The sequence below is a fragment of the Catharus ustulatus genome, chromosome 3 (genome assembly GCF_009819885.2).
Source record: "Catharus ustulatus isolate bCatUst1 chromosome 3, bCatUst1.pri.v2, whole genome shotgun sequence".
Taxonomy (NCBI): Eukaryota; Metazoa; Chordata; class Aves; order Passeriformes; family Turdidae; genus Catharus; species Catharus ustulatus.
Window position 1 is genome coordinate 23,752,848 of NC_046223.1, and position 25,108 is coordinate 23,777,955.

A 25,108-nucleotide genomic window follows, 5' to 3' on the forward strand; every position below is an offset into this window, starting at 1 on the left:
TCCTATAAGAAACCAACTGTTGTTACTAAATTGAGTGGGAATATAAGGTCATGCCATAGGTGACTAAGTACCCCCCAGATTTCCCTACGAGCCATGATCTAAATATGAGGGTACAGCATCATCTCGACCTTATAATGAGTGAGGGGCTTTATTTCAGAGTACATCCCCGACCCGGAGACAACCTACTATGGACAACATCTGGAGTTTGGCGCCCTCAGCTCCTGGCTGAGTTAAAATTGTGTTTTATTATGTAGAACACTTCACGCCTAACACATAAGCCTTTACTTGTGGTATTTGGTTCTCTTGTGTTTCGCGTGGGAACGGACAGGAAATACATCAAGGCATCCTTCCTTTGTAAATTAGCATGGTTTTATTAGCGATGTGCCTTTGGGGTTAGCCCCACGGAGGCGGCCAGACGCTGCCCCAGCCGGGCAGAACCCGGCTTTTCCCTTCTCCCCGTGCCCGCCGCGCTCCGGGAAGCGCAGCGACGGAGCCGGGTGCGGTGATGGAGAGAACACGCGGGGAGCATCACCCGGGAGAGCCGGGGCGGGCACGGCCCGGGCCGCGCTCAGGCCGCACCGGGGCGCTGGGGACCGGCCCGGCGGGGTCCCGTCCCCGGCAGGGTCCCGTCCCCGGCAGCCGCGGGCAGTGCGGGGCCGAGCGCGGCCGCCCCGCGCCCCCCCGGGCCCGCAGCTGCGCCCGTCCGTCAGCGCCGCCCCCCCGGGCGGGGCCGCCCCGCGCTGCCCCTTTAAGGCAGCGCAGCCCCGCGCGCATTCCAGCGGCCGCGTCACCGTTCCGGGAAGCGGGTGGCGTCACCCCGCCATCCCTCCCTCCCTCCTTCCCTCCCGCTGTCCGTCCCGTGGCGGCGGGGCGGGCCCCGGGGAACAAAGGCGGGATAAAAATAGAAGGTGAGCGAGCGCGGGGAGCGCCGTGCCCGCCGGGCGGGGCCGCGCCCGCGGTGACGTCACGGCGCGGGCGCGCGCCTGCGCGGCCCCGCGCGGCTATTCCTAGGCGCCGCCGCCGGTGGGAGGCGGGCGCGGTGACGTCACGCCGGGCAGCGTGTGTGCGGCGTCACGTCACTGTACGTCACGTCACGTGACGTGCGGGGCTCGGCGTCCTCCTCAGGATGGCGGGGGCTCGGAGCCGCCCGCTGGGACAGCCGGACCCTGAGCCCTGCGGGTCGGGCGGCAGCTCCCGGGGACCGATGGCTCTTGAAACAGCGGCGGCGCTCTTTGTGTCGTGTCGTGGATTCGCCTTTGTTTGGTACCAGCAAGGGAGCCGCTGCCAAACCTCCCTTTGCGGGGTGCCGAGTGAAAGGATAACTCTGTATCGCGCTGCCAGCGAGGCAAACAGCAAAGCGTGCTGCTCTTGCTCCCTGCTGTGATCTCCCAGTAAAGAAAAGCAATTCATTCCCCCAGGGGATGGTTTCTAAGCCCGCTGGAACACGACATTCCCCACAATTAATTATTACATAAGTATCATGTCAAGGATGCCATTGATATTACGGTCATTCTCTCAACTACAGCAATGACAGCAGTAGCTTGTATCTAGAATGTTAAAAGAATGCTGGTTCATCTCTGTTCCAGATGCCAAGTCCGCCTCTCCAGAGCAGCCCGAGGATGTTCCGCAGCCTTTGTGGTCATGGACTCTGAAAGGCTGAAGCCTGGGATTGTTTACAGTCCCTGCTGGAGCTGGCCTTGGCCTTTTTCTAGGAACCAGATAATGTGAAAAGATACTGGGCCACATGTGTAAGCTTTTAATAGTAGTATTTGCTAGACAAGGCTTACACACTCTTTACTGTAACTCTTTGTATTTCGCTACTGGGTATTAAAAGGCTGCTGGGTCCTCTTTGATCCTTTCTGAATGGAGGTTGGGGGGGTTTGTGGTTGGTTGGTCTGGTTGTGGTTTTTTTGTAAAATTGTTCATAAAAGTCAGTGACTGTCTGTGTGTCTCTCAAAGCTGTTGCTTTCTCTAAACAGACCAGACAGCAAGTAGGTCTCTAATTTGAGATGTCGTCTTCCCAGACTGTTCATAATCAAAGAAAATGTGGTGGACCATGTGGAACAAGGAACTCTATCATCAAGTAATTTCTGGTACACTAGTCACTGTGAACAAGTGAAAGATCTATAAAAAATTCACTAAGAGTTACACAATAAGCACCAAATAAAACAGCAAGTAAAGCACCAAATAAAGGTCCTTGTAGAGGAGCTGTAAAGTAGGATGACATTTCCAGAAGGCAAAACTGAGTATGCCAAGTTCTGTCCCCATAGGGCTGATGTGTCTGCATCAGCATGCTCTCACCCTTCAGTTTGGGGGTTTTTATTTGAAAGATAAGTTGAACTAAATATAGACCAAGTTAATCTGAACTAAATCTAAACCAGGAATAATTTCATCCCACAATTTAACCAAATACTTAATTTGATATTATTCCCAAGTAGTTTTGAGTAGGCTCAGCCAAAGTCTTGACTGAAAATCAAATGAAGTAGAGGTTCAACCCTTTTTGTGTGCCAGTGCACTGCTCAGTGTTAGCGGTTCTTGTCAGCCTTTCTTTGTGATACAGTGGCATCTGTGAGGGTTGCCATTTGAAAGGCTTTGTTGTGCAATCTGGTGATGGCATGGTGCAGTGCAAGCCTGAGCTGAACTGTGCTGTCCCAGAGCATGCCATGGGAGGATGGTGTGCTTATTAGAGAGTGGCTGTGTCTTTAATTCAGTCATACAGAGGAAGAGAGGAGTGGGCAAACTTTCCGGAACACAAACTTTTCTCCTTCAGCTGCCTTAGGAAAGAAATTCTGGAAAACTGTATCAGTAAATTTGTGCTGTTCTTAAAACTGTGTTCTCCATCAAAAACTTGGATTACTCATTAGCTTCTAGAAATGTAATAGCTGCTAGTCTTCCACTAAGATGTTCCTGGTTACATGCTGCTAGGGACACACCTGTCAAACAGAACTATGTTTGGACCCATAAATGTGTAGTTGCACAGATAACAGCTGCTCAAAGTGCAGCAAAGCAGCCCTGGGATATGTTGTCTGGAGATTACACTGCATCTCCTCTGAAGGGGGAATTTGCAATGCTTACCTCACCATTTAGTCACCTGGATGACTGTATGCTGACAATAAAACAGGCTTCTGAATGAGCCACCAGAATATCATTGCAAAGCTTACTGTAACCTGAAAAGAAGATCTGTACTTATTGTACATCTCTGCAGTGATGTACCAGCCCATGCTAGAACCTCTCCACAAAATAGTTAAATAATCTTCTTAACCTAGAAAAAAAAGTCCTGTGATTTGAAGCGAAGCTTTCCTGGAATTTTCCATGTGCCCTTCATGGCTTTGAGGTGGTGCCCCCTATCAGAAACAACCTTCCAGGAAGTCTGGGAGCACTGAGCAGTATCAGTCTGTGTGTGAGTCTTGCATAATAAATGCTCTCGACTGCAGAGCTATGGATTCTACTCATTCCCATCCCAGAATGTGAGGTACTTGTTCAGTGTACTGAGTGTCCTTGTGGAAGTTATTGGGAGCAGCTACCAGGCATGGAATGGCTCCCACAGGGTGAAAGACAGAAATGGCCTGTCAGTATCTGGAAAATATTTTCACAAAGCAATCCAAGTGGACTAATAGAGTATTTCCAAAACATAAGCTCAGAGCTTAACTTTTTCAACCCAGGTGGACACTTAAAAATAGTGGTTTCAGCACCCAATTTTGTCCTCCTGTCAGCCCTTTGCTTTCACACAGGTGATAACAGCTATTCTTCGAGTTCCATAATGGCCCCTCTTCACTTCTGTGTCAGCTACCCTTTTATCTGAAAACATCTAGCTTTTTAGCATAATCAAGGCATTCTCATTCGACTTATGAAGGTCCACATTCATTTAACAGATCTACTGATCTTATTTTTAAAAAGGCACTATATATTTTCTGTTGCCTTCTATGTCTGGAAACCATTTTTCAGGGCAGATTAGAAGTTTCTGGTGGAAGCTGGACTCCCTGACTCAACAAGGCTCTTTGTTTTCAAGGAATAGAAATAAAGAGGATCTCTTTTGAGTTTTCTTTAATTGTAAGCCTGAGGGCAGAAGGAAAGGAGGAGCGATTTCAGTTTCTCAGTATGATGTTTGTGATTTAGTTCTGCCTGGAGGAGTTGCTGTTTTGTTGCTAAATGATAATTGCACCTTTCCTGTGGCTGTAGAGGAGATTTGGCAGTGTTGCACTCGTGATTTGTGTGAGCTCTCCAAAAAGTTAATTGGGAGTTTCTTCTGTGACTTGAACATGCTACTCTCCTTCACAGTCCTAAGGATTTCCTTGTGGTATGATCCAGGGCTGAATGTCAAGTCGGTTCTTGCAGTCTGGCTTTTTAATTCTGGAGAAAACACGATGCACTTGAAATGTATCTGAGATACCATTTTCTCATTAGGTGGTTACGTTATGCAAGGTGGAGAATGGCAGTTACCCTTAGAGCTATTTATTACACTCATGGCTCTGAATCTAATGAGGGAAGATGGGAGTCAAGAAGGGACATGACAGAAGTTTTTGTAGAAGTGGGGATAGTCTGGATAGTGAAGATATATGAGAACACTAATGTTTAAAAAAAGATTTTTAACAATGTGTGCAGTTCTGCTGTTACTTATGAACAGCCCTTGATCAGGCATAGGCACTAAGTCAGTATCCTGTTGTTTTCTTCATGGGAGTCTTCTGTCTTTCTAGTAGCACCAAAGTAAAGAATTAATGGCTGGTTTTTTCCTTTTAATTACTTTCTCTTATTCCTTGGAGGATGACTTCCTTTCTCTGAGGAAAGCAGAATTGTCAGTGATCACAATGACTCCTTTTTTTAGGTAGAAAAGAGAAGTGAAGGTGTGAGCAAGAAATTTAGGATATGTGCAGTCTGCCACAGAATGTTTTGGGTAAGTAGTTCAGCGCTTTCTGACAAAGACAGGAGGTGTACCATGCCCACCAGGGCAACATGGTGAGCATAATGTTAAGGCTGTTAATCATGTAAGTACCTGAGACAATTGGAAATTACACATTAAAGGTGTTACCTGTTTCTTTTGACCATTGCCTGCTTTCTGCAGAACAGCCACTGCAGCATCTTTATGAACCGAAACAAGGTAGCTTTTCACAGATTCTGCTGTAGTCTAATAGTCTCACAAATGTATTTATTCCATTTGTGGCATTTGTTACATGATTGAAAATCTGGATAACTTAGCAAAAAGGTGCCTTTTATTTCTTTCTCAAATCTTGGTAAGAATTCAAAGCATTCAGCTCTAACAATTTTTCTCATGGTTTATGGTGAATTAATCAAAGTTTAATTCATATAATAAGGCCATCATAGCTTTTTATGTAATATGAAATTATTTCTTAGCTGTTAATTTCTAATGGACATTTTGTCACTTGACCTAGCCCATGCTCAAGGTCAGTGCAGGATTATTACCTGTTAGTGTTTGTCATGACAGGATGAATTACAGAATTTATGAACTTTTTGTTGTTGCCACTGCTATGTACCAGCACTGCAACTTGAAAACTTACATTAAATATGGCTTTTAAAATTGAGAAATAGATTAATCCTTATTTCTCTGTTCTTCCTTCTAATCCTTCCTGTCCTCACCCACCTCCACCCTTAGATCAAAGTTTCCAAGAGTGTAAAGTCAAAATGTTTCACATAAATCTCCTTGATGCAACTCAGGCTCTTTGAAACTTTTGTTGTCTTCTGTTTGTTTTTCCCAAAACTTCTTGTTGCTTCCTCTGTATTCACCAGGTCCCTTTTTTTTTATTTTTGACGTGGATAACTTTATTAAGTTAAGACAAAGAAACATCTGTGGTATACTGTAAATCACAATGAGAAATACGTTTTGCTAAGCAGGCACAGTTGTGCCAAGAAGTTTAAAACCTCATTGTTTTCCCAAAAGGCTCCTGTTTTTGTAACTGTTTAGGTTTGTGAATTCTTTGGAATTTGTCTTTTGCTTTGGAATGTCTAATTAAATGTGAGATGTTGAAAATGGACTCAGTAGATCATGACTACCATTTTGAAATTTCCATAAACAACAGGGCACTGTGGACTGTGGAACATTTCTGTAGTGAACACAATGCTTAGCAGAAATCCTAAATCTGTTACTCATTCAGTTGAAAGCACAGCAGAGGCAAAACCAATGCATGGACATGTGTCATGGCAATAGACTTAAATGTTATCAGAAGTTGCCCTATGAGAATTTAATCTTCCATTTTGTTGACTTTTCTGCATGTTTAGATCTTAAAATATTTTTTAAATTGAATGATTCTGAGATGGTATCTTTCTGCCTTACACTTAGAAGCAATGAAGGTAAGATAAAGGTGTTTGGCAAGTGGGGCATGACCCTGTCCCTGTGGAGCTCAGTGACATTTCTTGCTAACTGAAGTGACGCACAACTGAAGTGTAGGTTTTTGTGTGGCAAAGTTTGCTCCTTCTTGGTTTCCTTTCTTCACACAAATTGATTGTTATGTCTATGTTGTTGTAAAAGCAGGGTGTTCTAAGGCTTTCTAATTAGCTTCTGTCTAATTTGGCATACTTTCTGGAACTGAGAGATTCCTCCCTCCTCGGTTCCTCCCTCATCCCAGGACCATCACTAAATTACTTTTGAAAAAGCATTTCAGTGCTACCACATGCCTAATTATAAGTTGATTTTTTTGCCTTTCAATTTTGATTTATGTTACAAAAATGAAATTGTTTTTAAGAATTGCGTTGCATACTGCTTAAATGTTGGTCAAAACTCTACAAAACCCTCCTTTGATTTAATTTTCATATAATCTATAATTTTATTAGCATTTTAGAAAGGTTTATTACAAAAACTTGTCATGGTAGCTTATGTCCTAAGAGCCCCTTGTAATCTGGAAAAATCCCTGATTTTTTTAACCTTTCTGCTACACTGAACAGAATACTTAAAACTAAACCTAATTTTGCTGTAATTTCTCTGACTCAGATTGCTTTTAATAGCTGTGGTTACAGTGTAGTATTCCTCCTACCTCCTGGGTAGTTATGCTTTACTGCAATCTTTGTAAGGGCGTGAAAACACAGATGAAGAAAGCCAGATTTTATTCTTTTGCTTCTTGAGAACTGCTGCAGAGTTTTGTTATTTCATAATTGCTGTTCTGTTTAAATGCTAAGTTATTTTGCACTGAGAAGAAACAGTTTTCAGCTGTTGAAAGTAAGAGTGCATCTGTAATAGGGGCTATTATGATTAATTTCAATGCTTGTTGTCAGTTCTCTGAAAAATATAATTTCAAATCTAAAAAGGCACGGTCTTGTTTACTTAATGATCCCTTAGAATATATTCCTGTGTTGCTGAGATCAGTGATAAGAGGATGAGGTAAGAATTGATTATTGACGGTAAGATTTTGAAGTTCATTGAGAGTTTTAGCACTAGTGGATGGTATTCTGCACCAAAAAATGTAGAAATTATCACTTATTACAGAATCATTTTGAGTGAGGCCAATTTTGCTGAAAAGGTCTGTTTTCACTCGACTTGGAATATGAGGATTATCTGTTGACATGTATTTAAACCAAACTGGTGTGAATACAAACCAGATGTTTCTTGGGAACATTTCTATAGTACTTTTGAACCATAAAACAAGGTGACAAATTTTTTTTAATCAGTATTCCTGATTGTGCATTGAGAAAATATGTGTTCTAAGTGTTACTTTGCTATTTCTGAGTAGACCAGAATCTGCAATCTTGTACAGCATTAAGTGCTGCAATGAAAATCTAGATACAGAATAGAATTACCCTCTGTATAAAGAAAATAAATAATGTTTGGTTTAGATCTTTAACACAAATAAGGACTCTTTAAAAATTATTTTCAGCAGTCATTTTAAAGGCTTGGTTAAATCTTGATTTCCATATCCATTCTCACTGAGCCCACAAGAGGCTGTCAGCAAGTAGCTGGTGACGTGTAACAATTGCTCTAGGACTGAAAAACAGTTTAATCTTGTGGAAATGTTCCACACTTAGTTGGATTGATTTAGGAGTACCTTCATGTTATAGAACTTTCACTGTCCCATTAATTTCTTCTGGCAAACCCTCCAAGAGTAGATAACCTGTGTCCCCAGTCTAAGAGTCTCTTCTCCCTTGTGAATGTGCTACACAGGGCCAGGGCAGAGGTGGGACATAATGGTATTGGAATGTGGAAATACCTTAGGTGTAAATTTGTGTAATTTCTAATAACAGCAGCAAGGAATGTTATTTGGAGTTGTTTTCACTTTTTTATTTCGCACAGACGCACACACACACAGAGTCAATGTTTCTCAAAGGTGAGCTTGGCAGTTTCTGGTTAGTTGCATTCTCTAGCACTTTGTAACCAATATTTTATTATGATGATATTCTTATTAAAAATAAGACCTACAATTTGGACAGTTCATTCCTGTAAACTGTCCCTTTAATCTGTTGTAACAATAGCTCTTGAATCATTCAGTCACTGGAGTTTTGGTGTTTAAAGGATTGGGAAGATGACCCACATGGTCTTTGCCTGGTTTCACTAAATACCTGGATTCATCAAAGAGCATTTCTCTCAGACTTGACGTAAATTAAAGGAGAGAAGCCATGCAGAGGAAGAAATACTTTCTACCCCTTCTTCAGGTCTCCTTTTGTTTTCATTGGATGAAACAATATACAGAGAACATGTTGAAAACCATCTATAGTCCTTCTGGGTATCTTCAGATAGCTTTTCTCAAAAGCTTTGTGTTTTATGCAGAACTCTTATTACATCTGACACTGGAAATCCAATCAGTCCTTTTCTGAAGTGCACTGTGGATCCTATTCCATCTCATTGTGCACATGGAGAGATCCCAAAGTTATAAATACATTCATGGTAGCCATATGCCATGACAATGTTTCTAGTTTGGGACTTAGAGGCACAGTTGGAATATACAGACCATATAAAAGCTCACACTGCATAGTACAAACTTCAACATTTTTGAAACTGTCAAGTTCTGGTTGTTTGCCTTCATGATTTTCTCGACATGTACAATAGTCTTACCCTGTTCCATTGAGCTAAATTTGCTAAGAATATAAACTGGCCATAAATGTAATTACAGCTTGATCCTGTACACTAAAGAGATATAGTAGTTCAAAATGCAGTTGGCTTTGGGTGCTTGTATAGCTTTGTCAGTGCAGTTCAACTGCACAGAGGGTGTGTTCATTTAGCAAAGGGTTCAGGCTGCTTCTTGTTTAGGTTTGGTCATACATTTTTTCCCTCTATTTGGTGGTGTTAACCCTTTGCAGAAAGGCAAGAGTGTGTTAAACAGCATCAGTTTGTTGGGTGAACAGACCATAGGTGATAGCCGATGCACTAACAGGTCTCTAACAGTGACAAGGTTTTCTAGCACTGTTTGCAAAGCCTGGATCTATAAACTGTGGCCAACATAAAGCTGAAACAGCTGCCAGATTTACTAGCAATTAACTCTATTTGTGGGTGCTCACAAGTCTGGGCATCTGGCTATTCGCAGACGATGTGTCAGTTTGGGAACTTCAGTCATACTCACTTAGCATGCACCCAAGGGTTTGATATCAGTTGTTTTGGGGTTGGTTTGTTTTTGCATGGTGGCTTGTTTGATCCAAGTGCTGTTGAAAGCAGAACAAACCTCCCCATTGACTTGGATTAGTTGGTCACTGTATGACATAACAAGCCTGTGTTGATTAATTCCCTGCAGTTCCTACTATGAGTCCACACATAAGAATGGAGAACCATTAGTGGCCATTGTCACTGTTAATCAGTTTCCAGTAATCCCTCATTTTTATTTTCAGGCTGAGCCCCCCAGTCCTACACAGTGATATAAATAAACCATGCAAACAAGATCTCCTTGTCGTATTCTTAGAATAGTAGATGCAACATTTGCTAAATGTAGAACTTTCCCAAAGTCATGGTCACAGGTTCATGTGACCTGTTACAAAAGTTGCTGATTTCATTGTTTGGTTTTTGAGCATGACTTTCGACTTGTAGCCAGCTGAAGGTTGCTGCAGCCTGTGAGCAGGAGGGCACAAAGGGCGGGGTATTGCAGAAAGGTTTGTTGCTGTGACTCAGTTTTTGCAGAAAGTAATACTCATTTCGCTTCTCTTGCTTATCAGGAAGTGCCCTACAGCGCTGCAGTAAGGCAGCACTGCCTGTTCAAAGAACACCTTCAAAACATGCTAGAAATAGTGAACTGCAGAAAAGCAAAGCAGTAACCTGTAGTGTTCCTTTCTTAGTTGTGACATTTGGAGGGAATACCTATGCTAGAGTGTTACTTCTGATTTTAGATGTCTATAACTTCTTGTATATAAATGTCATATAACACTGGGCAGTTGAAAATGTCTAACAAATATTTGCTGGACAGTATATTGTCTTACAGAGGAGATAAAGTGTCAGCTTGTCATGTGCTTTTAGGCTACCTTACTAATACATTACCTAAATTACCTTAAAATTTATGAATAACATGCAGAATTATGGGGAAGTGGGGAAGTCACCCTTTTTTGTAGTTCTGCAAACTAATTACTTGATACCTGTTTGTATCATTGCAAAGCACTGTCACTTTGAGGATTGGTGCAGGTTTGGTAATGTTTGTACCTCCGAAATAGACTGCGATTCTCAGGATAGATGAAGTATATTTTGTAATTGTTAAAGAAGAATTATGAACATGATCAGAGTACCATTTTTTCCTTTTTAGAGTTTCTCACTCTCTGTCTTCTGCCTTTTTTTACATTTTGCCATGTGCATCCCTCAGTAATTTCACTTGATGGAATAGAAAACAGGTCAGAATACTATCCAGGTAAAAGTCACTATAAGGAACCATTATATCTCTTAAGGAGGATGGGCTACTTTTTCTGTAGCAGAAATACTTATGATCTCTTTGATTAATGTTGCTGTTGTCTTTAAGCCTAGGAAAAGAAATGTATTAAAGTAGATTGCAGAGTGCATTTTTGTTCTGCTCAGTAATGTCACTTTAATTCCTTATAAGAGGCAATTAGATAACAAAGCATGTCTTAGAATATTGTATTGGTGTCTCTACTCACAGATTAAGTTTTTAGAAGGAAAATTTTCTGATGGATCTTCTTTTACCTTAAGTATCAGTGGTTTTCTTGCTTAAAGTCTCATTTCCTAACTGAGGAAAAAAATAAATAGGTAATGACCATAACAGAGGGGAAAAGGTCTTGTTTTGTTCATTTGTTTGAGTTTTTGTTTGTTTTTATTAACATGTAAGCATGATCTTGTACTGATTCTACATTTAGGAGCTTTTTTTGGTCTGCTTTGTCTCTGATATCTGCACATGAGATAAGAGAGCAAAAAGGTTTTGTCTTCTTCCCTGTACATTGTTCCTCTGTCCCCTTTTTTTGTAGGCACTACAGCATCTCTGCATTCCTGGCCCCTGTACATCCTGAGCACGGGAGTCATTTGGCAGTCAGATGCTTTTATGTGCACACAGCCAGCTCTCCTGGAATAATTTATAAGGACTTCATAAGGAGCAAAATCGGGGAATTTGGAGAACTGCCCTAAGTTGTGCTGATGGTTGTACCTGACCCTGACCCTCACTGAGGGAGGCACAGACCCTTCCCTGACACTGTTCTACCACTGCTGGTGTAGAAGAGCAGCGGATCTGAGTTGATGTGGGCAGTCTGTAGGTATTGAGAGAAATCACACAGTGAGGAAACCCCTGTGACTCCAGAGCATGTTGCTGGTTTGTTTTTTTTTTTTTCCTGCTGTGCAACTCGTCCTCCTGTTAGCCCAAAGAGTCCCCACAATGCAAAGTGGTGGTGAGATAATGTGTACATAGAAGAAATCCACTCATTTTTGTGTGGCAGGGTGAACTCAGGTGCACATTTCCTGTTTCAATTTATTACAGTGGATTTTGCTGCTGTCTTAGTTATTATTAGTGGATTCTTAGAATTATTAGTGGATTGTATATTCTGGAGAGGTTGAAGTAATTGTGAATATCTGTGAAACACTAATAGCATATGTGTGTTGTAAGCAGGTAGGCATGCTAGGAATTGGTAGTGTGAGCAACTGATGAGTTGAGTAAATGGATCTTTACCTGTCCTTTAATTTCCCAGTGCCATATCAAGCTATGTTGTTGGGGTTTTTTTTTAATGTATAGATGTACTTAAATTAATATCAATATTTAACTTACAACTTGAGCTAAGATTGCAACAAAACTAAATCTGACACTGAATTTAAAAGGAACCTGCAGGAGAGTGTGTCTCTTAGATCAAATAGAAATGGTTGCTCGGAAATTCCAGCCTCATCCATGTGTGGGCCTTTTGAAGAACGAAAGTGTTAATTCCAGTAAAAATAAAGGCAAAACCTAGGGAAGTGAGGGCACTGATCATCCAAGCGTGTTGAAGACTAAGAGGAAGTGCAGTTGTACATTTGTTTTGTTAATCTTGTGTAAGGAGTCAAATTGTATTTTTATTGTAAAGTATTGTTGTTGTAAAGCTTTCAATTCCATTGAGCTGCCAACTGCCCGAAATAGATCATTTTGCCAGTCATCTCTGTGCTGCCCCACCTAGATCTCTGCAAGTATCCCAGGAAATTATTCCAAAGCTAGAACAGGCATGTCTAGATTATATTGCAGCCAGTGTTATGACTGTATTTATAATTACTGTAAGTTAACATAATTCTTTCCTTTATGAGGACAGCTCTTGGAGAAACTTCTGTTTCTCTTTGATTTTATTGTTTCTGTTGGTGTAAGATAAAAGCCACTCAAGCTAAAGGAGTATAAAAGCTTTTTTTTTATGGAAAAAAAAGGTATGCCAGTATGAACACATCTTACATGAAACCAGAATTTAAGTCAGTTGCAATCTACGCTTTTAAAATTCTAAATGATGATGTACACAAGAGGTTGTAAAGTAATTTTAAAATGACCTGATGATGCATACATCTTGTGTAATTCTGGATATTCTGATTACAGAATTATTTTTGCACGTACCCAGATTTAGTCATGAGAGGATCAACCATAGATAGCTCTGTAGATGTTTTTTGGTAGGGAAGTGACATAGCAAGCAGTATAGGATGTAAAGCAGAAATGGGCTATATTGAATTAATCTTTAGTGTTTGACTTAAATTCATAAGGGATTTAGTTACACTCTTAAATTCACTCATTCTCAACAGGCATTTATAGTAGAAAAAAGAGGCTTGTTAGACTACTAAGTGACCTGAAATTTTCTAGTCTAGGTATCATTTAATCTAATTATACCTATCAATGGCTCAAAAAAGTCAAATGCACACAACATTTTGGCTTCATGAGCATGCTGTTCTGGGAGCTAATGGAGTGCAGAGTTTCTATTAGTTTCCCATGTGAAAGTGGTCTCTCTCTTCGCTTCATTGCTGAGCATCCATATCCATGGCCACCCTCCAGAATCTTATTTTACCTCTTGGCTCCATGCACTGGGAGGTCCTGTTGGCATAAGTGAGTATAACTATGCCCTGGGAAAATTTCTGGATTCTTGTTGTTTGCTGTGCTGTGCTGGATGTACAGTGCCACTTCTTTTATTGATCTGAATGCTGAAGTGACATTTTCTTCAAATATTAATCCTGCCCAGATAAATCTTCCTCCCAGAGTTCTGCATTTCTTTTAGTTACTGTTCAAATGGCCATCTCTTTTACCTGACAATGTTAGTTTTTCACATGAAATCAGGCAGTTCTGTTCCACTGATAACATCAGTTCAGGATTTAAATATTTTTCTTAACACAAAGCATTATACATTATTCATAATTATAAAGTAGAGTTACTGAGTCAAGTGCATCTCAAAATATATAAACAACTGCTCAGTAACCATTCAGTAATGCACTTTGTGTGCCTATGCTAATCTAAAACCTTATCTGTTCTGCCAGGTTTTTCACAAACTAATGTCTAAATCACTGTATTTTGCTTGAGAAGTTGTTTGGGTTTTTAAACAACCACTATATTGATATGCATTCTTTACCAAGCTGGTGCTCCAGATGAGCACAAAACATACAGTTTGGTAATAAGTAATTTATGTATGAATACATATAAAAATATCATTTATGTCTATAACTTACTGATATTCTAATTTATTTGATTTTTCCTATTGGTTGTAAATTAGATTTATTTTTCAGTTTAACATTTTCTATATGACTTTCTAATCAAAAGTTCTATCATGAAGAAAAAGAATACAGAGAAGTTATTAAAAACTATCTGGCATAGATAATGGATTTATTTCCTTGTATTAGGTGTTGCTCCATATTGTCAAGTGCAAATGAAATATTTTTTATAAATGATTGATTGATAGAATGGCAGAGCATATTACAAAAAACCCCCAGTCATTTAGAGTAAATATTTAGTTTTTGGTCTTGTGTTCTAGTAAGGCTGTTTAGAAAGAAAACACGTATTGGGATTTTGTGTGACTCACTGTGGTAGGTAAGTCTTAATCTGTGAAGAATATGCATTCTACAGTCCTTGGAAAGTACACTGTTGATTGTATAGGAATTGCTTAATGCATTCCCAATGCAATGATTAGTAAATAATGTTCTACCTGAGTGAATGTTGCTTACAGAGAAATTCCATGCTAGGTATGGTGTACCATAGACTGAAATGTGAATGAAAGCGTGTTTTGTTTTTCTCAAACCTGTGGTCTGGAATGACAGCATAGAATGGAGTTATGTTGTGCCAGAATGTCTTGGTAAAATCCAAAATCCCCACAAAACACATTTAGTTTCATGTTTTGTTATGCAATCTGTATGTGAGCAATACTCATCCACGCTTGCAAATCTTTTGAGAAGATGTCACTGAAATTGCTGATGTGTCTGGAAAATGTATGCTAACTAATGTAACATGCACGCTATGTATTTCTGATGTTGAAATAGTACAGTTAATGAAATAGCATGATTTTGTGGCAAGACTAGCAGAAATGTAATTCTGATGCTGGGCTGTGAATTATTTTGGTGGGTTTTGGCATTAAACTTGAAATTTGTTTCACAAAGCAGAAAGTCTGCTTTTGGAATGAGCTATGTGTATAAACTTATATGTGTAAACTTGTTCACAGTATTTCCTCTCACTACCAATCATCCTTATACCATGTGTTCTAAACTAAACAGTCCAGATTCCAAATGAGTGCTGATGTCTACAGTACAAACATCTGCTTTATCATCCTTGAAGTACTGGTGAATTATTTCCTCTGTTCAAGTCTGGGTTTCCTGTGAAAAAATGTTCTGTCTATGAATTAATAAGGTCCAGTTATACTCTGGCTGCAGCACAGTGCTTCACCATATAAGATGCAATGTGGGTATTTTAAATCAGGCCTTGCTCTGTTAATAGAGTATGAAGTTGCTACTGCTCTTGACAGAACTGTTTTCAGGTTTTCATATGTGAATCTATTAAATAGGTTTTTAGGTTTTTATACCCTGCTTTACCTAATTGAATAACACATTAAATATATTTTTGCCTTCTCTGGGTTATTCCTTCTCCTCAAATCCTGTATGTCTGAAAGCTGTCTGTAGAATCCTCTGCTAAACTTCCCCTAGAGTGATTTTCTTCATGGAAGTCACATCTCGTATTTAGTTGCTTACTTCATCAGGCTTATTTGCTTAAAAGCTCTGCTCTGTCAGTGCTTAACAATTTAATCCTTTACAACACTTAAATATTGCATCACCCATATAAGATTTAAAAAGCCAGTGGCCAAGCTGGATAAGTCTAGGAACCCAGTTTCTGTATTGATCTAATGACAACTGTGAGTTAAAGAAAGTTCTCTCAGACAAGTTAATTTTCTCTCCTTGTTTCATTTCTGGTTTGAGCCTTTGAGAGTTTGGAATTTTCTGAAAAGAGCTGGAAACAGTTTATTCTCTGATAAACATGAAGAAGGCAGGACCAAAGTTTGTAAATAGTCAAATACAAGAATTTTATTGGACTACTTTTTTAGGTTTTGTCTTACAGTTGTGAGATTAAATTCACTCTATCAAATGAGAAGTAAATTACAGTCTCCTTCATGTAATAATCTATCATCCATATATAAGTGTATATTTGGTCTTTCTCTGAGGTCAAATCCAGTCTTTTTTTTGTCACATGTTTTGTTTTCTGCCCTGATTATATATTGAGAAGAGTATCATTACACAGACTTTCCAAAAGATTTCCTTTTTGCAATGAACTTGCTGCCAGGCTTCTGACAAAATTCAGTAAATGTATTCAGCTATATTTATTAATTCAACAGAATGATATCAGTGCTACTCTCTGAGCAAAGTGAGGTCTTACATTCAAGTCAGTTGCATTTTTGACTAGTGTGCTTTAATATTTTAATGAAGCCACCCTGTTTATTCCAAAACTTCAAGGAATATCCTCAGTATAATTTTGAATTTTTCAACTGATTGTCTTTATATATGACAGATCTAGTTTCTGTTACGTTTATTTGATTTTATTTTATGTACTTTATCTCCTTGGAGCATTTCAAGGTGGTCAAGCAAAGAAAATTAGAAGCCACTACGTAAAACAGAAAGACAGGGACTTGTGATTTGGGGGTAAGGAATAATGAAAGACAAGAGAAGTAGCCGTTGGTGAAATGGATGAAATTAGGGTTGGTGAAATGAGGATTCTGGTAGGATTTTTTTGATGTCAGAAGATGTGATATTTCAAATTTAAAATGTTTTCTTAGAATGAAAAGAATTCTTGTCATCTTGTTGCGAAGCAGATGAGCTGCTTCATTTAATTTTGTTTTCCAGCCAAGCAAGCAAGAGCCTGAGGGAAGTATGGAGATACACAGTTATTTCATTTACAAAAGTGCAGCTATTATGTCTTTATTCTCAAGGCCTCCTTGTGCAGGAGGCTTCTGGGTTTAAAGATCAACATTCACTAAACAACATTCAATAAAAACTTGGATTAGAAGCTGTGTTTTAGGAATTTGTGTTAGAAATGCAGTATTTGGGGTTTACATGTTGGGGAGAGTGAAAAGCTGTGATACAGAGGTGTCTTGGAAAGAAGCCATTTGTGGTCAGCCAAAATTATTTTCAAGGCTGTTAACCTCTGTATCCCTGCATTGTGTTTAAATAGCTTCCTAAAGGATTTCTGCAATTTCAGCTGGAATATGTTCCCCAACCTAAACACTTGTGACACAGCTGTTACCTTTTGCCCCGTGGATGCTCACCTTTTAGGGCTGAAGTAACCTCTGGCTAACTTCTAAGATGGCTACACTGGTTAAAATTCTTCATGCTCATGTGTTTCAATATTAATTAGGCTTTCAGGCTTATTAACTGCATTTTGTCAACACATAGGGCTGTCACCCAGAAAGACTTACCTGTTGGCTTGCAGTTTTGCCTAAGGCATGTTAGCCTGACAGTTGTATTGCTAGAATTTGGTGAATTTGTTGTAATCAACTCTTGTTGCTAAAATGTTTAATTCTGTAATGTAGATGCGCAGGAAGGCTATGAAAGATGCACAGCTCTCTATTAGAAAAAAATAAATTTCAGTATTTAAAAAATATGTGTGTTATGTGCAACTAAAAATACATAATCATATCTTGTTGTTTGGGGTTTTTTTATATTGGAAGAGCTTCTCCTTTCTTAGGAGTCTCAGTTTTTCCATCACAATGGCATGTTCACATTTGAGAAATTTTTCAGCAGTGTTTTATTTTTTTTTTCATGATACTTATACCTCACCCACAATTTGTCTGGTAGCTCTAGAGAACAGGAGTACATGAACTAAAACAGCCTATTACAGTTCAAATCTTTCCAAGGTTCGTGCTCCTCACTGAAGAACCTCAACATGATGAAGTATTTTGAGATTAGTGAAGACTGATTTTTTGGTGATAAATACCAGGTCCAGATTTGTACAGTGAATCTGCCTCTTACAAAAATCTGTATCAGCTTACTTTGCCAGTATTTGCTGTTATCACAACCCAGGTGTATGAGACTAGGGACTGATTTTTATAATGCAAAATCTTACGGAGTATGTCACATGAATTAGGGTTGTACCGTTTTGCTTCTTCAAAATGTGTGCTTGGCTGGAGGGACTTGAGAGAGCAATGATAGATGTTCCCTGCTGAACACAAGAGGTGATAAAAACTAAGTGCCCAAGTCAACAGCACAATAAAAAAGGAGGCACTTCAGTTTCCTAAAGCTCAAATTACCTTTTAAGAGCAAATTGCAAGCTCTGAACTACTGGAGTTTGTGTAGTAACTGTGACACTGGCATTTTGAACTGCCCATAGTGAGAGGAACCCACAACATAGAGCATTGGCCACATCCACCTGTCCTGTATTTTACCTGAATCTACTTATCTTGGACGTGTCTTTTTCACGTGGGCAAATATGTTAATCTTAATTTTGATACTCTTTGTAGGCTGCCAGTCCTTTCACAACCATATTGGTGGTGGACATCTCTTAGACTTGCCAGGGGAGTGGCCATGGGTGCTGTTTGTAGGAGGGGTAATATCTATGGGACAAGAAGGGGTTCACCACCTTGCCTGAGGCAATAGTGAGGTGGTTGCATTATGTCCAGATGTGCTGTGCATGTCACTTTTCCATATATCCCTGATCAAATCTTCGTGATTTAGCCAGAATAATTTTTAAACTGCATGAGTAAGAGCCTTTCTGCAGTATGTGTTTTTGAGTTCTCTTCAAATAGAGAGTTATTTTGCCCTTTGCTAGGCCTTTTTATTTTAATGGTTGCTGAGGTTAATGGATCTTGTGTTCAGATTTTAATGCTGCTTTTATATGGCTGCAGAAAATAGCTTAGACACACAACCCTTATACTTGTAAACCTGAGGAAGTACAGGATCCTTGGACTTACAGGCCAGTTGCTGTATGTAAAGAATCTTCACTCAGAGGCACTAAAATTTTAATCTTTTCAATATTTGCATGTACTGTTGGGGGTACACAATTTCCAACTTTCGCCCCTCCCGACCTTGTTATGATGTGCTGCTGAGCTGAAAATAAGAACTGATCTCCCCCTCTTGGGCTCTGTTCCAGCAGTGCTTGTGTCCTTGGGAAGAGACACATCTTTCTCCTGCTGTTTGCCTGCAGTTGCTTCCCAGCCCTTTAAATCACAGCACTGAGATGCCAGCAATCCAGATACCAGAGATTCTGCTTCATTTCTCCCTGGCAGAAATGTGATTTGGCACTTACCTTCCTATTCTTTGACTGGAACTTTTTAAGACACCTTAATTTGATATATTCAGGATTTCTGTAAAAGACTTCATATGCTGTAAATGAAGATGTATCATCTCAGAAACAAGGGTCACATGTTTAATTGCAAATGACTTGGGTTTACTGCATTCTGGTGTAATTTTGTGATGTCCTCACCCAAGAAACAGCACATGATTATTTGTAAGCTTGCCATCTCTGGGAGGAAATTTGATAAGGCTCTCAGGATCTGCATTGTAAGGCCAGTAATTGCTGTGATCCAATAAGGGAGAGCTCTGTGGTGGCATCACTCGAGAGAGTAAGCGTGGTGTGACTGCTGCTGCTTCTCGGATCATGCTGCCTAATGAAAGATTAATGATGAGATGATGCTCTGTAACAAACATCTAATACTGCCACCAGGTGACAGGCTTGATTTGAACCAATCAATACAGTTCATTCTCCCAAAGGTAGCTAATGACAGCATGCTTATGAGAAATGAAATGGCCTGCAATCTAAGACAGCCTGCCCCTTCCCACTGTGTCAGCTTTAAAGAAACAGCAGTCCTTTTATGCCATCATCTAAACCTTGGGAAGAAAGGAGAGTTTAAATTCTGGGTGAAAATTTTAAGAAAACTTTTATTAGGAAAGGGAACTCAAGAAGGGAATCCTTTATATTAAAAAATAAATTAGAATTAAAACTCAACGAACCTTAAGTTGGAAAGAAAAATGTCTCATATTCTCAGAGTTAATAGTATCTGAAAGAGAAAAGAATTTGATTTGACCTTGGTGTTTAAAGATCAGATATACATTTATCTGTGTGTTCTTAATGCTTAGAGTGACTCACTTGCCTATGAAAGGCAGGGGGTCAAATCCCCTCTATGTCACATTGACCCATCTGAGGAGAAAAGGAAAGAAACTGTAATTCTTCAGAGCCAGATAAATTGCAGATGTAACTTAGTGAGTATTTTTTTTTTTAATTATACCAGCTGTATTAATTCCAGAAGGCAAGCTTAGGACACAGAGGAGGGTCTGTATTCAAGTACAGTAATTTCACGATTATAAGCCGCACCATTTTGACTAAAATTTTGGTCCGAACCCAAAGTGCGGTTCATAATCAGGTGCGGCTTGTATATGGACAAAGAACGAAAAGCTGCTGTTTTAGTTTGGAGGACAGGTGTCTGCTGAGAAAGGCAGGAGCTTCTCTTTGAAATGGAGAATGTAAAACCCCTCCCTCCAAATTATTATGATTTTGAAATCAAGGGGCTTTCAGGCAAAAATATGGGAATTAGGAATAACAGTTCTTTTCCAGGGAAATTAAAATAGAAATACAGTACTACAAAGAACAAACTCCAAACCCTGACAAAGTCAGAGTACAACCTGACACCTTGTCAGGCAGGGTGTTGGTAGCAGTCCCATTAAATGGTGGCTGCATCCTCCTGCAGTGACAGATGTGATTCAGTTGAGGCAGTGCTCCTGTACAAGGTGCAGTTTCCCTCCGGAGGTCCAGTGGTGATATGGAGGAATCCGGTTTTCCTCTGGAGTCCAGTGGAGAAAGGGGCTCCCTTAGTGTCCCAAAAACTCTGTTTTTATCTTGGTAAGAAATGTTGGGCTCTTCCCCCTGGCTGGAGCAACTTCCAATGGGATGCAGTGATTTTATCAGTCCCACAGTGGGACTCAATGGCCATGAGCAGAAAATGACTCCCTGGAGGAAGGATGGGTTGTGAAAAGATAAAGAACAATGCCCTGCCTGGTTTCAATGGATGGCCCATTAGCAGAATATCTTCTGTGGAGATAAGGATCACTGTCCCCACCCTCACCAGATGGTGATAGAACAGATACCTTTTATCACACTCTGTATTGTAATGTGCGGCTTATAATCAGGTGCGGCTTATGTATGGACAAAGAATGAAAAGTTGCTGAAACCCGGAAGTGCGGCTTATAATTGGTGCGGCTTATAATTGTGAAATTACTGTAATTCCCTCAAAGATAATCCTATGAGAGGCTGAACAATCTCAGAAGGCAGATTCAGGAAACTCAAAAAGTTTTTCAACATTCAGAAAGATTTTCAAGACTTTTTCCTGAACTTCTAAACCCCTTGAAGCAGACTTTGCATTCTTGCTTTTGTCTAAGTAGTAATGTGCTGTGGAGGTGTTGGCAGTAAGTTACTGTAGCTACACATGGAGTAAGATACTGTAAAATATGAATAAGGGAGCTTGACTCTTGAGCTCTTGATTATACTTCAGCTTCCCAAGATGGAAAATGGGAGCTCCCTGCCTGTCTTTAAAAGAAAACCAAAATCAAACCCACCCCCTCCCCCAAACTCAAGCTCAAATTCTCTAATGAAATATTCTGATTTTCATAGCAAAGTGGAATTGCTGTCCTCTAGGTATGAACAGAACCATACTGACTTGGCTTCAGTTACTTTGTAGGTACAAAACAATGTTCTAAAAAATCATGATAATTTATTCTCTAGATGAAAATAGTGTTTGCTTAGTACTTAGGATACTTACCTGTGTGATGCTTTCATTCTAGATTGGTAACATCATAAGCTTTGTAAATGTTAGCATTATTATAATTAACAATGTTACATTCCTAATACCTGGAAAAAATTGAAATTTTCAACAAAAATATCAATTTGTCATCAAAATATCAGTACTGGAAAATACATTAAATGCAAATAGACTTTTCATGCTCACATCATTTCCCAGGAGCACAGATGCACTGAAACACTCCCTTGCAGTGACTAAGCAGTTTTTGATGAGTAAGACACTTCTTAAGACCTGAAGAACAATTCTAATAGCAATTTCATACTTGCATTTTGCCACTCTTACACAGTTGTAAGAAATATATATATTGACATAAGATGACATTTCTTAATGTTTAGCTTTCTAGTTTTCATCATAGAGCAGGGGTGAGGACAAATTAATCACCCCTAGCTGCAATCTGAGCATCTGTGCCTCAGTCACTGGAGCTGTATCTGTTTCATTTGATTTCTTCCCCTCTCTATTGATTACATTTTCTTTCCAGACTGCACTGTGATCAATTGCTATCGCATTTCTTGGATTAACTTGGATTTCTCATCTTTTCTATTTCCATTTCCTTTTTTCTCTTCCAGTAAGTGCTTTAAAGTTTTAAATGTTTAAATAGAGCATCTTTCCCATAAACCCTGGAATTTGCCAGGATCCCTTCTTACAAAGTGCTGTGTGATGCTTAATATTGTCTGACTTTAGCAATCAGTGTACATTTAGTGCCAGTCTTGAAAACAAAGTCTGTGATTTTAGTGGGTGAAATTGTTGGGTTAGGGGTTTTTTTTGACTGGTCTTGCCTGTAAAGTGACAATAGGATTCCTGACTCCAGCTGAACAAATTAATAATTTCACAGACTTCAGGGGAAAAAACTTTCATTTCTGTTTCCCCTTGGTAATGGATATTTTTTCTAAAATTTCCTGTCAGTCTTAGAGAAAAATACAAGTTTGTCTGTCTTTGTGACTATTCATGTTGAAATTAGTTTCAAACTTGTTGCTATCCATAGTCCTGGAACAGAAGACAGAAAAAACCAATATCCAGAAGCAAATATGCCAAAACTGATGTCTAGAGAAACAAAGTAGTATATAATGCTGTTCATTTTATATTGTAATTAATTCCACATAAAGGATATTGTAAAAGAAATATTCAAAGTATTGAATTTTGTCAGCTTGTTAATAGTTAGATCAGACTTTTCTTTCATAAGAGTTGATTTATCTATGTCCTTAGTGTTTATCTTATGTTTTTACTGTGTCAAACTTCTCTGTAATTGCACTATTTTGACTTCCTTTTTCTTGAATATGAGTGGCAAGATCTTGTATTGTGTTTCATTCTGATTAGCAGTTTGTATCTTGACACTGCCTTTCCTGGCAACATCTTACCCAGAATATCCTACTGTTCTTTGTGCCACATCACAGTGATTGCTCACAGTCATCCTCTGATGCACTAAATACGCCTTCTTCTTTCTCCTCATTTGTAATTTCAAGCTTGTCACAGGAATTTTTACTCCTATATGGATGACCATGCACTTTATCTAATTTCTTTCTGTTTCTGTTATTGCCGAGTTCTCCCCCTTGGTGTGGAATACAGTCTTTCTTTGTACTAGCAGCTTATCACAAACGTAGTTTCTCTGCCAAGGTCACAAGGGAAAATATTAAATATGTCTCGAGGCAGCTGCTTGAGGAATTACTCTTACAGTTTCTCTCTAGCCTGATACTGGATTTGTTTGAACTGCTTTCTCTTTAACTAGTATGTGAAAATATAAGCATGTATATCCCAGATTTTCCTGTTCCCTATATGCATGGATCTTAGATTTTATAAATCATACTGAAGCATAAAAATGGATTGCCCTACAGTAATCAGAGAAGTCTCTGAGAGGTTCTAGATATTCTTCAAGTATTTGCAAAACAGCTCCACTCAGTCCACTGTGCCAGCACTAAGATTTCCAAGCCAAGCATCACATTTAAGAGAAAGCATCTCTGCAATTGTTATTTGTTTCCAGGCTGCCCCCTGTGTAACCAGGGCTGTGATTTGGTGATGCCAGGGCTGGCATGTGTTTTTAAGCACCTTTCAGTAGCAGAACAAGCCAGTGTTAGTAACTGCAGTTCTGGTTATGGCCTCCATATCCACTCTGAGCTTTATCTTGTCAGGTCTGCAGACTGCCAAGGATGAGGCATATGCAACCTCTTTGGACAACCTGCTCCAAAGCTGGGCTGGTGAATCATGTTAATACTGAACTCAGGCTTGCCTGAGAATCATTGCAATCATATTGGTGTGTTGTTGCTTAATGTTGCTGACGTACTTAAGCTAGGATGCACATTGTTGTTTTAAATATCTATGCCCCTGTGTCCTGATTTATATGTAAAATAGGTAGCCCACTCAGAAATTTGACCAAGTTATTGGCTGTGTTCTGACAGCAGGGCTTTTTAGTAACTGAATATTTGAGTCTGAGCACATCTTTAGTTCATATTTTCCAAGGCAACCTCCTGCTTCTATTTGGCACGTGGTTTGGGAAATATAAATCAAGTCATTTGGCAAACTGTTCTGATGTCGTTCACAAATGAAGCAGATGTTTAAATGATTCTGTTTACCTTTGCAGTTGTAGCATAAAATATGAAGAAGGAACCCCTTTAAAACTAGGCCCTGAACATTTTGTTCTTGAGCTTCAGTTGGAGCTGAAACTTTTGGAAAACTTGTCTCTGATGTCAATGGGAATGAGATGGGGCATGTTTATAGAATAAAGGCATTATGTTGGCTGTTAGTGGTGCAATGTGTATGAATAAAAAGGGTTTATCTCACTAAATGTTCAGAGATTTGCCTGAAATCACTTTCAATATCCTTTCTTGTTCTCTATACAGTAAACTATGTAATTAGGGAACATGTTATACAGCAAACTCAGTTTTAAAAATTGATTTTTAAAGCATAAAAGAGGCAGTGACTGAAGTCCTGCCAGGCTCTATCGAACACTCACATGTATTATATTGTAAACATAATATGGTTATACTGTATGTTGTCATAATAATTGGCAATGGTACTGGAGTCAGTCATTGAGTGCTTTGTTCATGTGGTAATAGATGACAAGGGCTACAACATTTGTTGGCAGCAAAGTTGTTTTCCTATCTCTTTCTCTTCGTAAATTGGTTTCAGAATAGTTTTGTGGGTTTTTTTCAAACTGACTGTCTTAGGATCCAGATGGCTTTATCTCTTTTTAATGAGATTTGGGATATTCTCCTTACAAGTGCTGTTCACTCAGTGCTGCCACAAAGGCTGCATTCTTCATTTTTCTTAAAGCATGGCACTGTGACGAGAGGGAAGGCTCAGCAGTGACCCACAAAGGGGGTGGATTGAAATTCAATGGGATCCAGGCCTGAAAGGTAGCCTGAGTCAGGAGAGAACATAAAATATTAATCTAGAGGCCAGGAAATGCTTCTAGGTTTGTAGCTAGGAGCAGCCTAGTTAATCTGTGTAGGCTTGATTCCATGATCCTAACTCATGCAAGCCATGTTACTGGTGTCCAGCAGGCTGATATGGGATG

At 39.5% G+C, this 25,108-nt stretch overlaps 1 long non-coding RNA gene across 2 annotated transcripts in view; it reads left to right on the forward strand.

Moving 5' to 3' along the window:
* The first annotated feature begins 738 nt into the window (after nt 1-738).
* Nucleotides 739-25,108, forward strand: part of LOC116994467 — a 53,021-nt gene continuing 28,651 nt past the window's right edge. For both annotated transcript variants that reach the window (XR_004417494.1, XR_004417495.1), the window contains exon 1: nt 739-908. This is a non-coding gene — a long non-coding RNA (uncharacterized LOC116994467). The remainder of the gene's footprint in view (nt 909-25,108) is intronic.